The sequence below is a fragment of the Mustela putorius genome, unplaced genomic scaffold, assembly GCF_011764305.1.
Source record: "Mustela putorius furo isolate JIRA1106 unplaced genomic scaffold, ASM1176430v1.1 tig00003875_pilon_pilon_pilon, whole genome shotgun sequence".
NCBI classification, from domain to species: domain Eukaryota; kingdom Metazoa; phylum Chordata; class Mammalia; order Carnivora; family Mustelidae; genus Mustela; species Mustela putorius.
This window is the reverse complement of record NW_025422026.1, coordinates 12431439-12449213: the sequence shown is the minus strand read 5'-3', so window position 1 is coordinate 12449213 and position 17775 is coordinate 12431439.

The window sequence follows — 17775 nt, the reverse complement described above, 5'->3', positions numbered from 1 at the left end:
CCCTTCACATTCACAGTTGGTTCCAACCAGAGATAAGAAAACCAGATATTTATTCACACCTCAATCCTTAGGTCATGGCTGAGATTATTGTTTCTAAGATTGTTCTAAGCCACCTTTACATGGCTTCTAAAGGAACTTATGATTATACACACACGTACACTGCCCATCCTCTATCCCCATTCTCAATTGCTTTGATCCTTGCCTTCCCTAAAATTGGTGTATATATTCTTATAGCAGACACTAGAGACTGACCATGTTCAATATTTCCTTACAAAAAATAAATCACTAGGATATAACCAAAAAATGCCACCTTTCAGCCTGAGTTGGAATCACTAGAAGCAAGCTGCCATTATCCACTATCTAATTAGGAAAAGTAAATCTGGCAAAATGTGTTTGAGGACAATTTGCCAAAGCAGTGAATATTGAGAGCAGCATAGGGGCTACCATAAAGGACAAGTTCTCACTCGAATACAAAAGGCAGAAGAAAGGCATTTCATGGAGACAGAATGGGGGAAAAGTCTCATTTTTCTCTTGCTTTCTGTTCCCTGTGAGAATCAGAGTGTGCACAAAACCATGAAAACAATGGGCCCAGCTGCAGGGGCAATAAGGCAATTTATTAGGGAGATGACATTTTTAATGAGAAACACTTGCTGGAAGAGAACAAAAGGGCTTGTTTGGTCAGAAAGATGCTCTTGAATCTCTTCTGAAGTGCATGAAAAAGTAATTTCATTTACGCGTCATACCCCGAGCAGTGGAATTTCCTCAAGCTCCAGATGTTGTCCGGCACAGATGCTGAACAAATGGAATGAATGTCCTGAGAATTAAAGAAAAAAAAAGAAGAAGAAGAAGAAGAAGAAGTAGCTCAAGGGAATTTCATGAGTTTTGTGGCCAAGAAAATCATTAGCAAAGTAATGAGCGTAAGAAGGAAAGGCCAACGTTGGCAAGATGTTGCTAGATATACAAAATTATTCATAATCATCTGAAATCGAACAGGGAGAGTTGTTTCAACTCAGAAAAAAAAATAGAAGTTATAGGTATGGCTGCTGGAGTTCAGACTTCCTCATTGGCTTTCTGAAAATGATTTAGTGAATATTGTTTTGGCCAGATTCCCAAAATGATTAAAAGTAATATAGTTATAGCATGAGATTGGAAAATTTTAAACAACAAGATTATTACCTTATTGATGAAATTCAAAGGCTTCTAGGAAGGGCAGTGCCACCATTTCGGCTGGAATTCCCCTCAGAGGAGCACTCACACACACAGATGAAGCAGACGCAACCAGCGATAGCTTTCTCCAACAAGAAGATCTCGATCAAAGCACCTCTGTGTGCTAACTACAGGGCTGAGCAAACACAGGGTGTGCTGAGCAGAGTGCCAGGAACTGTATATGGACTTTTCGGAGCCAGCTTTTCCATCCCCAGCTCTGGCAGAGGCCCATAAGAGTGGGTTTGGAAGACGTCAGATTCAAGCAACATAAGTCATGGGTACAGCTGCTATTGGGAGGGTGCCTCTTACAGGAGTTAACAAAGATACAGGTGATGAGGCAGCAGAACACAAGAAGGTAGAAAAAGCCAAAAGATGGAAAAAATAATCATTACTACCTATATACTGAAAGAACCAGATGACCTCTAAACGCCTCTCCAAGCCCCATGATATTTTCAGTATGGTGGCCATCTTGTGATCATGGTGACAACCAGGCTTTATCAGCACTTACCATGCACTAGTAACTATCTGAAGCTATGCCTAATCCTTAATTGTTACAAAGTCTTCACAAGAGCAGATACCATCATCCACCCCATATTTTACGGATGAGGCACTAAGCTCGGGAATGTAAGGTAAATTGCCCCAAGCCCCCCGCCCCCGTTAGTGATAACTTTGGCAGTTGATAATCTGCCCATGCCTGCATTCATACTCACCACATCTGTGCCAGGCTAGGAGGAGGGGGGACTGCAAAATGGGGAGTGGGGAGGGGCAGCCACACAGCCAGGAGTTAAGAGAACTGTCCAGGGTGTTGTACCCTAGAGCTGATTTCTCTGGCTCTGGGAAATGGTTTTTAAATAAAAGCAGTAAATCATTTTCTATCTCTTAAGCAGATGGGTGATAAACAAAGCCCGTGAAGTACTGCCCATAGGTATATTAACCTAGTGCTTGAAATGTGTGTGGGGATCTTGAATCTGTCAGTGAGATTGAGTAGGGATGCAGCCACCAAGGCCAAAGCTCTTCATTATCCTATATCAGGACATCACTGTTGTCTGTTTGCTGACATTACCTGGCATTGGTTCAGTAATGAGGCAGAAAATGACAAGGATCAAGAGCAATTAACATGCTCCCTGCAGATGTTTATTGCTATCTGCCTTGAAGACAGCACTGAAGGAGTTACCAGCAGCTGTTTCCTTTTACAAGCAAAAGGCAGCCCTTCCAGTGCAGAAATCAGGTTGGCCATAAGCCAACAAAGGCGATAGTGTTTTCAAGGACAAAAGACAATCAGGGCTTTTTATCCTAGAATGACTGAATTCTGATCAGAGTTTTTGAATACAGGAAATTTGGACAAGAAATACAATTTCACTGGTCTCCAGCTACCTGGTGCTTGCGAATGGGTATAGGGCATGACCCTCGCAAAACCAAGATCCAGAAAGATCTCTTCAAACTAAAAATTGGGACTTTGTATTAGTTGGCTAATGGCTATGGAAGATATTTTATTCCGTGCCATCCATGTTAGGCATTTTACCTTTTATTCTTCCTGACAGCCCTAGAAAGGAGTTCCCATTATTCTTCCTTTGAATGTATTAGGAAATTTGGGCTTAGAACACTTGGAACAGACAATTTGTTCAAGGTTACACAGCTAGTTAGAGGAGGTCAGGCGTATTCAGCATAGTGTAGCCATAGACAATACACAGCTAGTCAGAAATGGAGTTAAGGGTTATACCCAGGTCTGTCTGAATTCCAAACTAGTAATCTTAACCACTTATAATAAAATTACTATCTTTCATTTATTTATTGTATGTTATATATTAGTCAAGGCTTGACCAAAATGACCAAAGAGAACAACTGCATAACGGGACTAAGAATATGAGTTTGGGGATGGAGATAAGGATACTTTGAGGGGGTGATATTAAATTTTGGATAAAGTAACTCAAAATCACTCCAAATAGCGCAAGCATGAAACAGGGAGAAATTTGGGCAAGAAGTGACTACAACCTTCAAAAGAAGTTGTATCAAGGGGCACCTGGATGGCTCAGTTGGTTGAGTGCACAACTCTCAATTTTGGCTCAGGTAATGATCTTGGGATCCTGGGATCAAGCCCTGCATTGGGATCTGTTCTCAGCAGGGAGTCTGTGTGAAGATTCTCTCTTCCTCTCCCTCTGCACCTCTCCCTGATTGCACATACACTCCCTCTCTAAAATAAATAAATAAATTGTAAAAAGGAGATGAATAAGAAGAAGGAGGAGGAGAAGGAGAAGGAGAAGAAGTAGTAGTTGTTGTTATTGTATCTAGATGTAGAAAACCATCAGCATTTTTCTTCACCCTTTCTTTCCTTTGTCACCTGGTCTCACCTCTGCCTCTCTCTGTGTACCCACTCTCTTCTCACTCCCTTTTCAGACCAGCTTCCCCTCACACGGCCACCCAACACCTGTGGTGTCCCCAATTCTCAGTTCAAACACATCCAGAATGACAACAATCATAGCTTTGCAATTAGAACCACCCAGCAGAGATTTTGATTTTCTCAGCTTGAGTTTGGTTGGGTATCTTCCCAACTTTGTCCAATCCTTGCACCTGGTGGCCAACGTCTCTTCTCCTGACATGGGGGTTTGTTATAGACAGAAGCCGTCTCTCATACTTGTGGAGCCTTTCTTCTGATTTTGAACTCACTGGGTTGGTTCATTGGAGTAGAAATCCCTAATGGCGAGGATTTGGGATTTAGAGTCAGATTGAGTAAAATGGATGGCTCTTACCACTCAGACACTTACCAGCTCCACAATTCTACAAGTCACTTAATCTCGTAGAATCTCAGATTTCTCCTCCAAAAAAAGGGAAACAATCATCATCATAACCTCAAAGTACTATGAAGATTCAGTGAAACCTAACCTTAACAGAGTGCCACCAAGTATTGGTTGTTATTTTCTTAAGTGTTAGAAAAGTAAACTCATTGCTAATGTGAACAAGGCAGCGGATATTATGCCCATTTCAGATGTGGAAACTGAGGGTTCAGGGAGTTTCAGTAATTGCCTAGTTTTCGCATAAATTGTAAACAATCAAACTAGAACTAGAATCAACAAACTAGAACCAGAGTGTGTCCCATATGCCGTGGCCCTCCATACAGGAACCCCCCAGCAGAGAGAAATGGACTTTATAGAGGTAGAGGAAAATGATGAGAAGGGGTTGTGGATAGGATGGATGGGTCTCTGAGCCAAATCAACTCACACTATTTCAAGATTCTATTAAAGATGAAGACTTTTGGGGGCACCTGGGTGGCTCAGTGGGTTAAGCCATTGCCTTCAGCTCAGGTCATGATCTCAGGGTCCTGGGATCGAGCCCCACATTGGGCTCTCTGCTCAGCAGGGAGCCTTCTTCCCTTTCTCTCTTTCTCTGCCTGCCTCTCCGTCTACTTGTGATCTCTCTCTGTCAAAAAAATAAATAAATAAATAAGATGAAGACTTTTTTTTTTTTTTTGAGAGAGAGAGGGAGAGACAGAGAATCTTCAGCAGGCTCTACCCCCAGCACAGGGCATAGAGCCAAACACAGGGTTCAATATCACAACCCTGAGATCATGACCTGAACCAAAATTAAGAGTTGGATGCTTAACTGACTGAGCCACCCAGGTGCTCCAGAGGTGAAGACTTCTGCATGCTTTTTCTTCTTTCTCCCATTTTGAGTGTCAATATGAGCCTTAGACCATAGGCCACTGAGATGAATATCTCTGCTTTGAAAGAAAGAACCAAAACAATTACAAAGACTGGGTTAGCAATACTTCAACCAAAGAAGAATTATGAATACATTTGTTTTCATGTAGGGATCAATCAATTTTTGTGCTTCATCTTTTTAAAATAAATTCATCCTAACATAAGCTAATGATGTAGACTCGATAGCATTGAACAGACATAAGGAAATGACAGAATGAGGGTTTTTAATTCTTCAAACATCCTTTCAAGGGATTTTGCAACCAGACAATTTAAATGGAGTAGTGCTGGGCCAAGGGTGCACACACCTGTCCTCTCTCCATGGTTCCCCATTCATCCAGTGAATAATGCTGTTGGGAGACACATGGTTTGGAGAAGAGAAAGATGAAGCAGTGGATGGAAGGAAGAAAGGGGGACATGCTGAAGATATCAATTAGGTAGACACTCACCCCATACTTACAGTTCAGCACCGACCCAACAGGAAAGCAAGTTATATTTGCTATTTATGCAAAATGCTATGTCACAATTTAGCAGATGTGAGAGTCAGAAGCTATGTGGCATCATAATTAAATATATGGCCATAGCACATTAGGAGTTCTAAATACGAGACCGGTGGTAAAATGCAGGAAGTTAGGACATTTGAGGATCTAAGGTCACCTCCCTTTTGGATGGAAGGACCGATCCAAATGTCAGTGTACCAAGGATTGTGCAAAGTCAGGCTGGATGTACTATGTGCCAATAGTCAAATGGGTCCAAACTAGTGGGTGGAGCAGAGCAGTAAGTAGCTTCCAGCCTGGGCAATGATCCTTTAGCCACGCTGAGTCTGCACAGTAATAACAGGAGAGTGGCCAGTGTTCTTTAGGACTAACTGGGGAACTGGGACTAGAGCCACTGGTAAGAAATTTGTAGTACAATGAGAGGTACTGAGAAAGACAGGAAACTTTGAGATAAAAGATAACATAGGTAGTAACTAGAATTGTAGGTCACAAAGAAAAAATGCAGTAAGAAAAGTATGCACTTGTATACATTGCAAATTCAAAATCCTACTGTGTTTGGGTCTGGGTGTGGTTATTGGGATGTTCTGGTCCTCCTTCTGGGTACATGGTAGGATAGCACTCCTCTGTCCCCCTTGAAGCTAGTAAAGCCATGTCACTTGCCTTGGCTAGTAAAAAGATTCAGTGATGCACATCACATCTGAATAAACCTTAGGAACCACATTCCTCTCCCACTGTTGTGGATGGTAGATGTCCTTATCTCCATGGAGTGTACATCGGCTTGGGTTCCTGAGGGACCACAGTCAGCAGAATCTCTCTCTCTCATCATCTGTGTTAGATCTCTAGAATAATTCAGAATTCAATTTTGATGATTCAAATGGGTTTTGGGAGATTGTTACGTTCCTGCAGCATAACCTACCGTATCCTGCCTGATGCTCCTGCAACCAACTGCTCATTCGTCTGGAGGTGTTTGTTTCTGAAGCACACTACAGAACTAATGGCAAATGCCACAGCCTCAGTTGGAGACTTGATGCCAGGCAAACGGCAGTATTCTAGCCTGTGCAGCACATCCTTATTCCTAGATTATGCTCCTTCTTCACTCATCCTGTCCTCTGCCTCTTTGTCCCCAGTCAGATTGGACTATGGCTTCAGGCTGACTTTTTTCCACTGTGTAGTCCATAGAGCTTTCTCTCCTACACGCAGATTCTCTAAAAAACAAAACAAAGACAAGACAACTGGGAGATGCTCTCTTAACTCCAGACAGATGAGCTCAGAGAGTCACCAGAAAAAGAGTAAATCTGATTGCTGTCTGGTTACAGCACCAGACGTGACATTCAAATAGTGCTTCAAGCGCCAACATGTAACGTTCATTTCAGGCAACATGCGTTCTTTGGAAGAGTGCTGGATTTGGAATCAGAGAATACAGTTCCAGTGCAGAGATGATTCTTTGGTGAAGTTGTATGAGCTAAAGATTCAAAACTGCTTTCTGAGGATCCTTAGAAACCCCAAAGAAATAGCTGAGAGGGAAAGAGGCGGAAGCTGAACAGATGAGGGTCTCTTCCTACCCCACCGTCCCAGAGCTCCTCTGCCTTTATTGTGTTTCTCTAGTGTGCTTCTTGGGAAGAAATTCATCATGAGAAATTTTTTTTTCTCTAGTATTTTATGAATTAAGTATCTCACCATCACGTGTGAGGATCTTTTATCTGACCCTGATTCACCACTTCTCTACCTCTCTCTGGGTTGACAGAAAATGGGTTTTGGGAATTAGACTGATCTGGGTTTGAATCCCAATCATTACTTTGGTTAAATCACTTAATGTGTCTTAGCCTATGAAACGAAGAAAATATTTTCTCTACAGTGTTTTTTTTTTATATTTAAATTTATGTGATATGTGCAGCACTAAGCTGAAGCCTTGTGCTCAGTAAATACTAATTTGCTTTTGTATCTTTTCTCTTAATCCCATCATTTACAATGTGACTAGGTTCAGAGGGTCTTAGACCTGCATTTACCTCTTTCAAATAAGTAAAATTTAAAGTATTTTTCAGAAATGAGATGATTGCAAATGTACTTTTAAAAGCAAAACATCTTTTTTTTGACTTATTAGTATTTTATTTTATTTTTTATTTTTTATAATCATATATTTTTATCCCCAGGGGTACAGGTCTGTGAATCACCAGGTTTACACACTTCACAGCACTCACCAAAACACATACCCTCCCCAATGTCCATAATACCACCCCCTTCTCCCAAACCCCCTCCCCCCAGCAACCATCAGTTTGTTTTGTGAGATTAAGAGTCACTTATGGTTTGTCTCCCTCCCAATCCCATCTTCTTTCATTTATTCTTCTCGTACCCACTTAAGCCCCCATGTTGCATCACCACTTCCTCATATCAGGGAGATCATATGATAGTTGTCTTTCTCCGCTTGACTTATTTCGCTAAGCATGATATGCTCTAGTTCCATCCATGTTGTCGCAAATGGCAAGATTTCATTTCTTTTGATGGCTGCATAGTATTCCATTGTGTATATATACCACATCTTCTTGATCCATTCATCTGTGGATGGACACCTAGGTTCTTTCCATAGTTTGGCTATTGTGGACATTGCTGCTATAAACATTCGAGTACATGTGCCCCTTTGGATCACTACGTTTGTATCTTAGGGTAAATACCCAATAGTGCAATTGCTGGGTCATAGGGCAGTTCTATTTTCAACATTTTGAGGAACCTCCATGCTGTTTTCCAGAGAGGTTGCACCAGCTTGCATTCCCACCAACAGTGTAGGAGGGTTCCCCTTTCTCCGCATCCTCGCCAGCATCTGTCATTTCCTGACTTGTTGATTTTAGCCATTCTGACTGGTGTGAGGTGATATCGCATTGTGGTTTTGATTTGTATTTCCCTGATGCCGAGTGATATGGAGCACTTTTTCATGTGTCTGTTGGCCATCTGGATGTCTTCTTTGCAGAAATGTCTGTTCATGTCCTCTGCCCATTTCTTGATTGCATTATTTGTTCTTTGGGTGTTGAGTTTGCTAAGTTCTTTATAGATTCTGGACACTAGTCCTTTATCTGATATGTCGTTTGCAAATATCTTCTCCCATTCTGTCAGTTGTCTTTTAATTTTGTTAACTGTTTCCTTTGCTGTGCAAAAGCTTTTGATCTTGATGAAATCCCAATAGTTCATTTTTGCTCTTGCTTCCCTTGCCTTTTGTGTTGTTCCTAGGAAGATGTTGCTGCGGCTGAGGTCGAAGAGGTTGCTGCCTGTGTTCTCCTCAAGGATTTTGATGGATTCCTTTCGCACATTGAGGTCCTTCATCCATTTTGAGTCTATTTTTGTGTGTGGTGTAAGGAAATGGTCCAATTTCATTTTTCTGCATGTGGCTGTCCAATTTTATCAGCACCATTTATTGAAGAGGCTGTCTTTTTTCCATTGGACATTCTTTCCTGCTTTGTCGAAGATTAGTTGACCATAGAGTTGAGAGTCTATTTCTGGGCTCTCTATTCTGTTCCATTGATCTATGGGTCTGTTTTTGTGCCAGTACCATGCTGTCTTAATGATGACAGCTTTGTAATAGAGCTTGAAGTCCGGGATTGTGATGCCACCAACATTGGCTTTCTTTTTCAATATCCCTTTAGCTATTCGAGGTCTTTTGTGGTTCCATATAAATTTTAGAATTATTTGTTCCATTTCTTTGAAAAAGATGGATGGTACTTTGATAGGAATTGCATTAAATGTGTAGATTGCTTTAGGTAGCATAGACATTTTCACAATATTTATTCTTCCCATCTAGGAGCATGGAACATTTTTCCATTTCTTTGTGTCTTCCTCAATTTCTTTCATGAGTACTTTATAGTTTTCTGAGTATAGATTCTGTGTCTCTTTGGTTAGGTTTATTCCTAGGTATCTTATGGTTTTGGGTGCAATTGTAAATGGGATTGACTCCTTAATTTCCCTTTCTTCTGTCTTGCTGTTGGTGTAGAGAAATGCAACTGATTTCTGTGCATTGATTTTATATCCTGACACTTTACTGAATTCCTGTATAAGTTCTAGCAGTTTTGGAGTGGAGTCTTTTGGGTTTTTCACATATAGTATCATATCATCTGCGAAGAGTGGTAATTTGACTTCTTCTTTGCCGATTTGGATGCCTTTAATTTCCTTTTGTTGTCTGATTGCTGAGGCTAGGACCTCTAGTACTATGTTGAATAGCAGTGGTGATAATGGACATCCCTGCCGTGTTCCTGACCTTAGCGGAAAAGCTTTCAGTTTTTCTCCATTGAGAATGATATTTGCGGTGGGTTTTTCATAGATGGCTTTGATGATATTGAGGTATGTGCCCTCTATCCCTACACTTTGAAGAGTTTTGATCAGGAAGGGATAAAAGCAGAACATCTTGAATTACTTAAGGCCCTTCTTGTTCTTTGGTGTAGGAATTAAGATCCATATATATATTCTCCAGAGATCTCAACATCTCAGGGGATCTCATCACCCCATATCTAAGAGAGAGTCACAATATCTATTGCTTTGGGGGAAAGAGTAGTGAGGTTAGTTGTCAAAAATCTTTCAGGAGGAATTCTGATAGGAATCTCATATACCTATTTTTTTGTGTTGGGTATATTAGGGATGATGAACTTAGTAGAGGAAAAAAATGTGAGACTTTACATGAGCTAAAACAAAAACCCGAGTGTCTATTTCACCCATCCAAATTGTCTCAGTCTTTCACTGGCTTTGAACTATTGTACAGCTCTGTAAGCTGTAGAAAGCTGATGATATTGCAAATAATTCTTGAAAATCGATTCTGTCAAATGGAATGCAACCAAGGATTACCTTGTGGATAGACTCATTTTGCATCAATTTGTAAATTCATTTTAGAGCTCCCAATTCCCTCTATGTGCCTCTGCTCTTTGAAATCCCCTTTAGACCAATTGTAACGTATTACTTGTCTTTGACACGAATTCATTTTATATCTGTATAAGAGGCATGATTATACCCTCTCTTAAAAATTATCCTTTAATAGTTTTAAAGACAGTTTACTCTTCTGGCTTTGACTGGGGAAAAGGGAGAAAAAGAGAGAAAACTTTTTTTAAAAAATAAAGCTCTTAGCTCTACAAAGATGTTACAGACTACCATTTCCATTTCTTCGCCCCTACCAAGAATGGAAAATAGAAGCCTTGGGGAAAATCTCAAGTTGGATCATTTGGTTTATAATGAAGAGGCTTGAGATCAAGAAAAGGAAGAGATTGTTATATAAAGTCTTGGGGAAAATTATGAACTTAAAAATGTTTTAGTTTTATGTTCTTTAAAACATAACCACAGAGAGATAACTTTATATGTTTTGTTCCTTCTTTTGGTCCAGCCTCTAGCTGATTTTCTTACAGGATCTCACTGGACCATAGTTTTATAAATGTATTAGCAGAGGACATCTGGTTCAGCAACACTGCATGGTCCAATATGATTTCCTCAAATGAGGCAAGCAGCCAGCCTTGCTGTGGATCTTTCCATTATCCATAGTGTTTCTATTGCTCAATGATATGCAGCTGAAAGAATTGTTTGGGAGAAATGAGACCCTGGGGAGTGCAAAAGGAAAGCCAGCATTGTAAATTAAGAGACACTCATGTTCTTTCCAACCAATCAGAGTAAGAATAAACAGGGTTGAGATGGGAACACAAAAATCTGTCTGGAAAATCCAGTATATTCCCAGAAATGTCATTTTTTACCAACTAATTGATAGATGAACTAATTCTCCAGTATAGTAACTGACACGCTAATATAGAATTTCATAAAATTAAATTCATTTGTTAAGTCTTAAAGGAGATATAAAATTTTAAACAATCACATATTTGTAAATGGAAAACGATAACAGTATATGAAAAGGAAGAAAGAAATGGGATAAAAACACTCTTCAGAGAAAGAAATTGTGAATAAAGAAAAAATTTCATTTACTTATTTTTTTTGTTAGAACAGAGAAAGAACAGTTGTATTCTAAATGTGATATTAGTAGAGTCCTATATTTCATTATTCCTTTTTATTTTGTATTTCCTCCAATAATCCAGGATGCTAAACTATCTTTAAAATAACTGATCACTAGTGGCCAGCGAAAGCACATATAGTATTCTTGGGACATATTTAACATATACAGTTTGTTGACTTTGGAAACAGATATACACTTGTGAAAACATTACCATAATCTATGCTATAAACATATCAAATCCCCTCCAAAAATATTCTCCCACTTTCTTTCTTTATTATTATTATGTGTGTGTGATAAGAACTTTTCAAGTAAGATTTACCCTTTTAGCAAATTTTAAAGTTTATGATATAGTATTACTTATTATAGACAATAGTGTGCACAGTGGGTCTCCAGGACTTCTGCATTCTATATAAATGAAACTTTGGACCTTTGGCTCCTCCTCCCTATTATCCCCCAGCCAGTGGCAATCACCATTCTACTCTGCGTCTATGGGTTGAACTAGCTCAGATTCCTCATATACGCGGCCTTAGGTAGGATTTTTCCTTTGGTGTTTGACAACCTATGTAGCATAATGCCCTCAAGTTTCATCTATGTTGTTGCAAATTTCAGGATTACCTTCTTTTTTAAGGCTGAATGAAATTCCAGTGTATGTATATACCGGATTTTGTTTATCCATTCATCATTCCATGTCTTGGCTAATGTGAATAATTGCAATGCATAATGGGAATAATGGGAATGCAAGTATCTCTTCAAAATCCTGCTTTTAATAAATTTGTATATACATTCAGAAGTGGGCTGATGGATCACATGGGAGTTCTAGGTTTAATTTGTTTGAGAAACTCCATACTGTTTTTCATAGGGACTGCACAAAATTACATGCCCACCAATAGTGTATAAGATTTCATTTTCCTCCACATCCTTGATAACACTTCTTCTTATTATTATTATTACTTTAGATAATAGCCATTAACAGGTTGGAGGTGACATCTCACTGGGGTTTTGATTTACATTTCCCTCATAACTAGAGATGTTGAGCTTTTTCTCTTGACCATTTTTATGCTTTTTTTGGAGAAATGTCTATTAAAGTACTTAGCCTATTTTACTCAGATTCTTATTTTGTTTGCTTTTGCTTTTGAGTTGTAGGAGTTCCTTATAAATGTTGGATGTTAACTCTTATCAAGTTTATGGCTTGTAAATATCGTCTCCCATTTTGTAGATTGCCTTTTTGTTTTGTTAATTGTTACTGTGCAAAGGCTTTTTAGTTTGGTGCAATCCTACTTGTTTATTTTTGCTTTTACTGCCTGTGCTTTTGGTGTCATATTCAAGAAATTACTGCCAAGGCCAAGGTCAAGAAGATATTTCCCTATGTTCTCCCCAGCCCAGGGGCTTTATGGTTAAAGATCTTATGTTTAAATCTTTAATCTTTATTTTATTTTATTTATTTATTTATTTATTTAATTTTTTTGAGAGGGAGTGAGAGAGCATGTGCAAGCTGGAGGGGGAGGGGCAGAGGAAGAGCAAGACAAAGAATCTTTTTTTTTTTTAATTTTTAAGTTTTTTTTTAAAGATTTTATTTATTTGACAGAGAGAGAGAGAGATATCATAAGTAGGCAGAGAAGCAGTCAGAGAGAGAGCAGTAAACAGTCTCCCCACTGAGCAGAGAGCCTGTTGTGGGGCTTGATCCCAGGACACAGAGACCCTGACCGGAGCCGAAGGCAGAGGTTTAACCCACTGAGCCACCCAAGTGCCCCAAGACAAAGAATCTTAAACAGCCTCCAGGTCCATGCCCAGCAAGGAGCCCAAAGCAGCGTTTGATCTTAGAACCCTGAGATCACGAGTTGGGTGCTTAACCAACTGAGCTATTTGGGCGCCCCTTTAATCCAGTTTTGAGTTGATTTTTATGTATCATGTAAGTTAAGGGTCCAATTTTTATCCCTTTGCATGTGGTTATCCAGTTTTCCTTACACCACTTACAGAAGAGACTCTTTTTTCCCTGTGGTGTGTTCTTGGCACCCTTGTTGAAGATCAGTTGGCTCTATGCACATAGGCTTTTTTTTTTCCTGGGCTCTCTGGTCTTGTTCAATTTATTCTTTTTATGTTAACATAAATGGGATTGCTTTCTTAATTTCCTTTTGGATAGTTTGTTGTTAGTGTATAGAAATGCACGTATTGCATGGAGCACTGGGTGTGGTTGTGTAAACAATGAATTCTGGAACACTGAAAAGAAATTTTTAAAAAATATATAAAAATTAAAAAAACGAAAAGTGTCACTGACTTTAATGTACTGATTTGTGGTTTATAACATTACTGAATTTGTTTATTACTGCTAACAGAATTTTGTGTATGGAGGTTTTACGGTTTTCTAAATAAAAATCATGTCATCTGCAGAGATCATTTTACTTCTTCCTTTCTAATTCAGCTGCTTTTTCTTTCTTTCTCTTGCCTAAGTGCTCTGGATAGGATTTCCAGAGCAGTGTTGACTAGAAGTGGCAAGAGTGGGCATCCTTCCCTTGTTCCAGATCTTAGAGGAAAAAGCGTTTTACCACTGAGTATAAAATTAGCTGTATTTCACATATTGCCTTTATTTTGCTGAGCTAAGTTCCCAATATACCTAATTTTCTGGGAATTTTTAACATTACAGAGTGTTAAATTTTGTCCAATACTTTTTCTGTATCTATTAACTTGATCATGTGATTTTTATCTTTTATTCTGTTAATGTGGTGTTATTATATTGATTCATATATGTTGAACTATCTTTGCTTCCCAGGGATAAATCCCACTTGGCCATGGTGTATGATACTTTTTTGTTTTGTTTTGTTATGTTTTGTTTAAATTGAAGTTAGTTAACATATAGTGTATTATTAATTTCAGTGGCCTATAACACCTGTGTTCATTACATCAAGTTCCCTCTTTTAATACTTATCACTATCCCATTCCCCCACTAACCTGCCCTCCAGCAACCCTCAGTTTGTTCTCTATAGTTAAGAGTCTCTTATGGTTTGTCTCCCTCTCTGTTTTTAATCTTATTTTATCTTTCCGTTCTTTCCCCTGTGTTCATCAGTTTCGTTTCTTAAATTCCACATATGAGTGAAATCATACAGTATTTTTCGTTCTCTGACTGACTTATTTTGCTTAGCATAATGCACTCTAGTTCCACCCATGTTGTTGCTAGTGGCAAGATTTCATTCTCTTTGATGGCTGAATAGTATTCCTGTGTGTGTGTGTGTGTGTGTGTGTGTGTGTGTGTGTGTGTGAAAAAAATATATATATATACCACATCTTTTTTATCCACTCATCCATCAGTAGACATCTGGGCTCTTTCCATATTTTGGCTACTGTGGACTTCGCAGCTATAAACAATGGGGTGTGTGTGCCCCTTCAAATCACTATTTTTCTATCCTTTGGATAAATACCTCGTAGTGAAATTGCTGGGTCATAGGGTAGCTCTATTTTTAACTTTTTGAAGAACCTCCATACTGTTTTCCAGAGTGGCTACACCGGCTTTCATTCCCACCAGCAGTGTAGGAGAATTCCCCTTTCTTCACATCCTCTCCAACATCTGTTGTTTCCCGAGCTGTTCATTTTAGTCATTCTGACCACTGTGAGATGGGCATCTCATTGTGGTTTTGATTTGTATTTCCCTGATAATGAGTGATGTTGAGCATTTATAGTGTATGATCCTTCTAATGTGCTCTTGAATTTGTTTTGCTGGCACTCTGGTTGAGGATTTTCGTATCTATGTTCACCAGGAATATTGGCCTAAGGTTTCGTTTTCTCATAATGTGTTTATCTGGATTTGGTAGTTGAGTGCTCCTAGAGTCTACAACTCCCCAGTGGTAACAACCGTGTTTTACCATCTTGTCAAGAATGTCATTATACTCTCATGGGCCCATGTGCTATCATTTGTAAAACTTGATTTAACTATTGAGCCCTTTCACACTGCCATCATCCTGCAGTTGACATGGGCTAAATATAAATGTTAAAAAAGAGTGCTTTACTGGTAACATTACAAACCCTGACCATCATCTTCCAGTGAGCCAATTAATGATGCCTGGTACTAATTCATTTCCCTGCTCCTCTGCTTTCCCATTGCCTCCTTCCCCAGGTATACTACCAGACCTGATCCTCTCTCCTCAAACCCCAGCAGGTTTGATCACTCTTAACTCTCAAATAATGACATGCCTCTGATTTTTTGGAGCAAAAAGACGGTCAGAGGATAACCTCTGTACATGTGTTTCCACCATCCTTGCCCATCTGTGCCCAAAGCCCTCAGACCCAGCTTTTCTGTTACTCTGGATGAAAATGTCTGTGCTCCTAGCAAAAGCCAAATTTTCACAAAAATAAAGACATTACTCTCACATTTTTCTCTACCATTAGCACAGAAAATTAATTTTATTTCTCCTATTCCAAAAAAAAAAAGAAAGAAAAAAACAGAAACCTCTTGACTCCCCATCTCTCTTCTGTGACTATGCCATTCCTCTGCCCCCCTCTATAATAATACTTAAACTTTCATCTATACTTGTCCTTTCTAATTCCTTCATCCCGTTATCTCCTGAATTCATTGCATTCAGGTTTTTGTCCCTAAAACTCCACTGAAAATGCTCTCGTCAAGGTCATTAACCAACATGGGTTGGTTAATTTTCATTCCTTATCTTACCTGGCCTATGTCCTACTTGACAATATCCATCATTGTCTGCTCCTTCAGCTCTGTTAATCTTTTTTCTACTGCTTTTCTTTCTTCCTCTCTGTCTGCTCCCGAGTGAACTCATTCATTCTCTGACTTTAGATTTAATCAAGGTGTCACTGCGGCTCAGTTTCTGGTGAAGCCCTCTTTCTGGCTTCCAGATGGTCACCTTCTCACAATGTCTTCACATGGCCTTTCCTTGGTGTGTCCCTCTGGAGAGAGCTCTCTCTCTCTCCCTCTCCCTTTTCTTATAAGGCCACCATTCCTATTGGATTAGGACCCCATCCTTATGACCTCATTTAAACTTAATTACCTCATAAACACCCTCTCTCCACAATTGTCACATTGGAAATCAGAACTTCAATGTATGAATTTGAGGAGGACACACTTTGATCCATGCAGGGGCATCCAATCCCAGACATGCCCTGCTACCTGAAATCCAGCCAAGAGTTGACTTCCTCACTTCCAACGCCTTTTGCAGGGACTGAAGGAACAAATATTTGTATGCTGGGATTTAGCAGTAGAAAATGAGTGAGCTTTTCTGAGCTGTTGAGCTATGAGGAAAATGATTGGGATTGCCAGAGTCAGAACCTATAGGTACATGTGCCACATCACCATAGAGCTCTGACCTCTGGTTTTCTATTCTGGGCAGGACTCTGGAGGTCAGCTGCTAGACCTATAACAACTGAAATGCTGTGACAGGAGGAAGAGTGGCTTGGAGCTGCTCAAGAACCTTCCAGTGAACAGCCAGGACCATCATCCTTCTAGCTGACACACACACAATTCCAACCATAACAAATACCCTTTCAGTTAAAAGTAATAAATCTTCTTTTGTTTAAGAAAAAGTCCTTCGGGATTTCTGCTTTTGCTCTCAGCAAACTCATATGAGGAAAATTGAATCCACATGGCCCGGAGAGCAGGAGATAGGCTAAGTAATTCGATGGGAACTGATCGCCTAGCAGCCAGGCTAACGATAGGAAAAGAGGCTTGGGTTTTGTTCTGGAAGCTCTTTGGTTTGTCAGGTCCACTGAAGACCCAAGGGTTATCCACTCTTCTCTTTCTGAACTTGTTTCCTAGGCGTTGTCACGCTTGCTTCCCAGAGCCACAAGTCCTGTGATTAATTATCCCAGGGTCTCATTCTTAGTTGGCGAATACCTCATCTCAAATGTCCACCACTCAAGGTGTAATATGTCTATCCCTCACAAAAGATGGAGATAAGACTCTATGGAATTGACTTTCTAATAATTGGTAAACAGGAAAAACATATACTAGCGTGTAAGTAAATACATATGAATATACATTTGTTTTAACCAAAGACTACTACTTGCTGTTCCATAAATCATACATTATGTGTATTTTATTTTTCTCACTTATAAACTTGACCTATATTTGGATTATCATTAAATATGAAGTCCAATTCTCCTGTCTTCCATCAGTACATCAAAATGGTTAAGTGTAAGACATCGACACTGTTCTAGGAGGTCACAGTCTCTACCGCTCTATGATCGTTGGACAATTTACTTAACATCACCATGTCTATAAACCATACATCATAACAGTATTAACTATCCAAGAACTAGATGTATTTCATACACAGCAGTCATCATGATGCCTGCTGTGTATTAAATGCCCAGTAAATGTTACTATTTTCACATCACCATGAATTCATTTCAGAGCTAGGAAATGGGGATGGTATGTATATTTACATCACAGATTGCTGTATGATTCCAT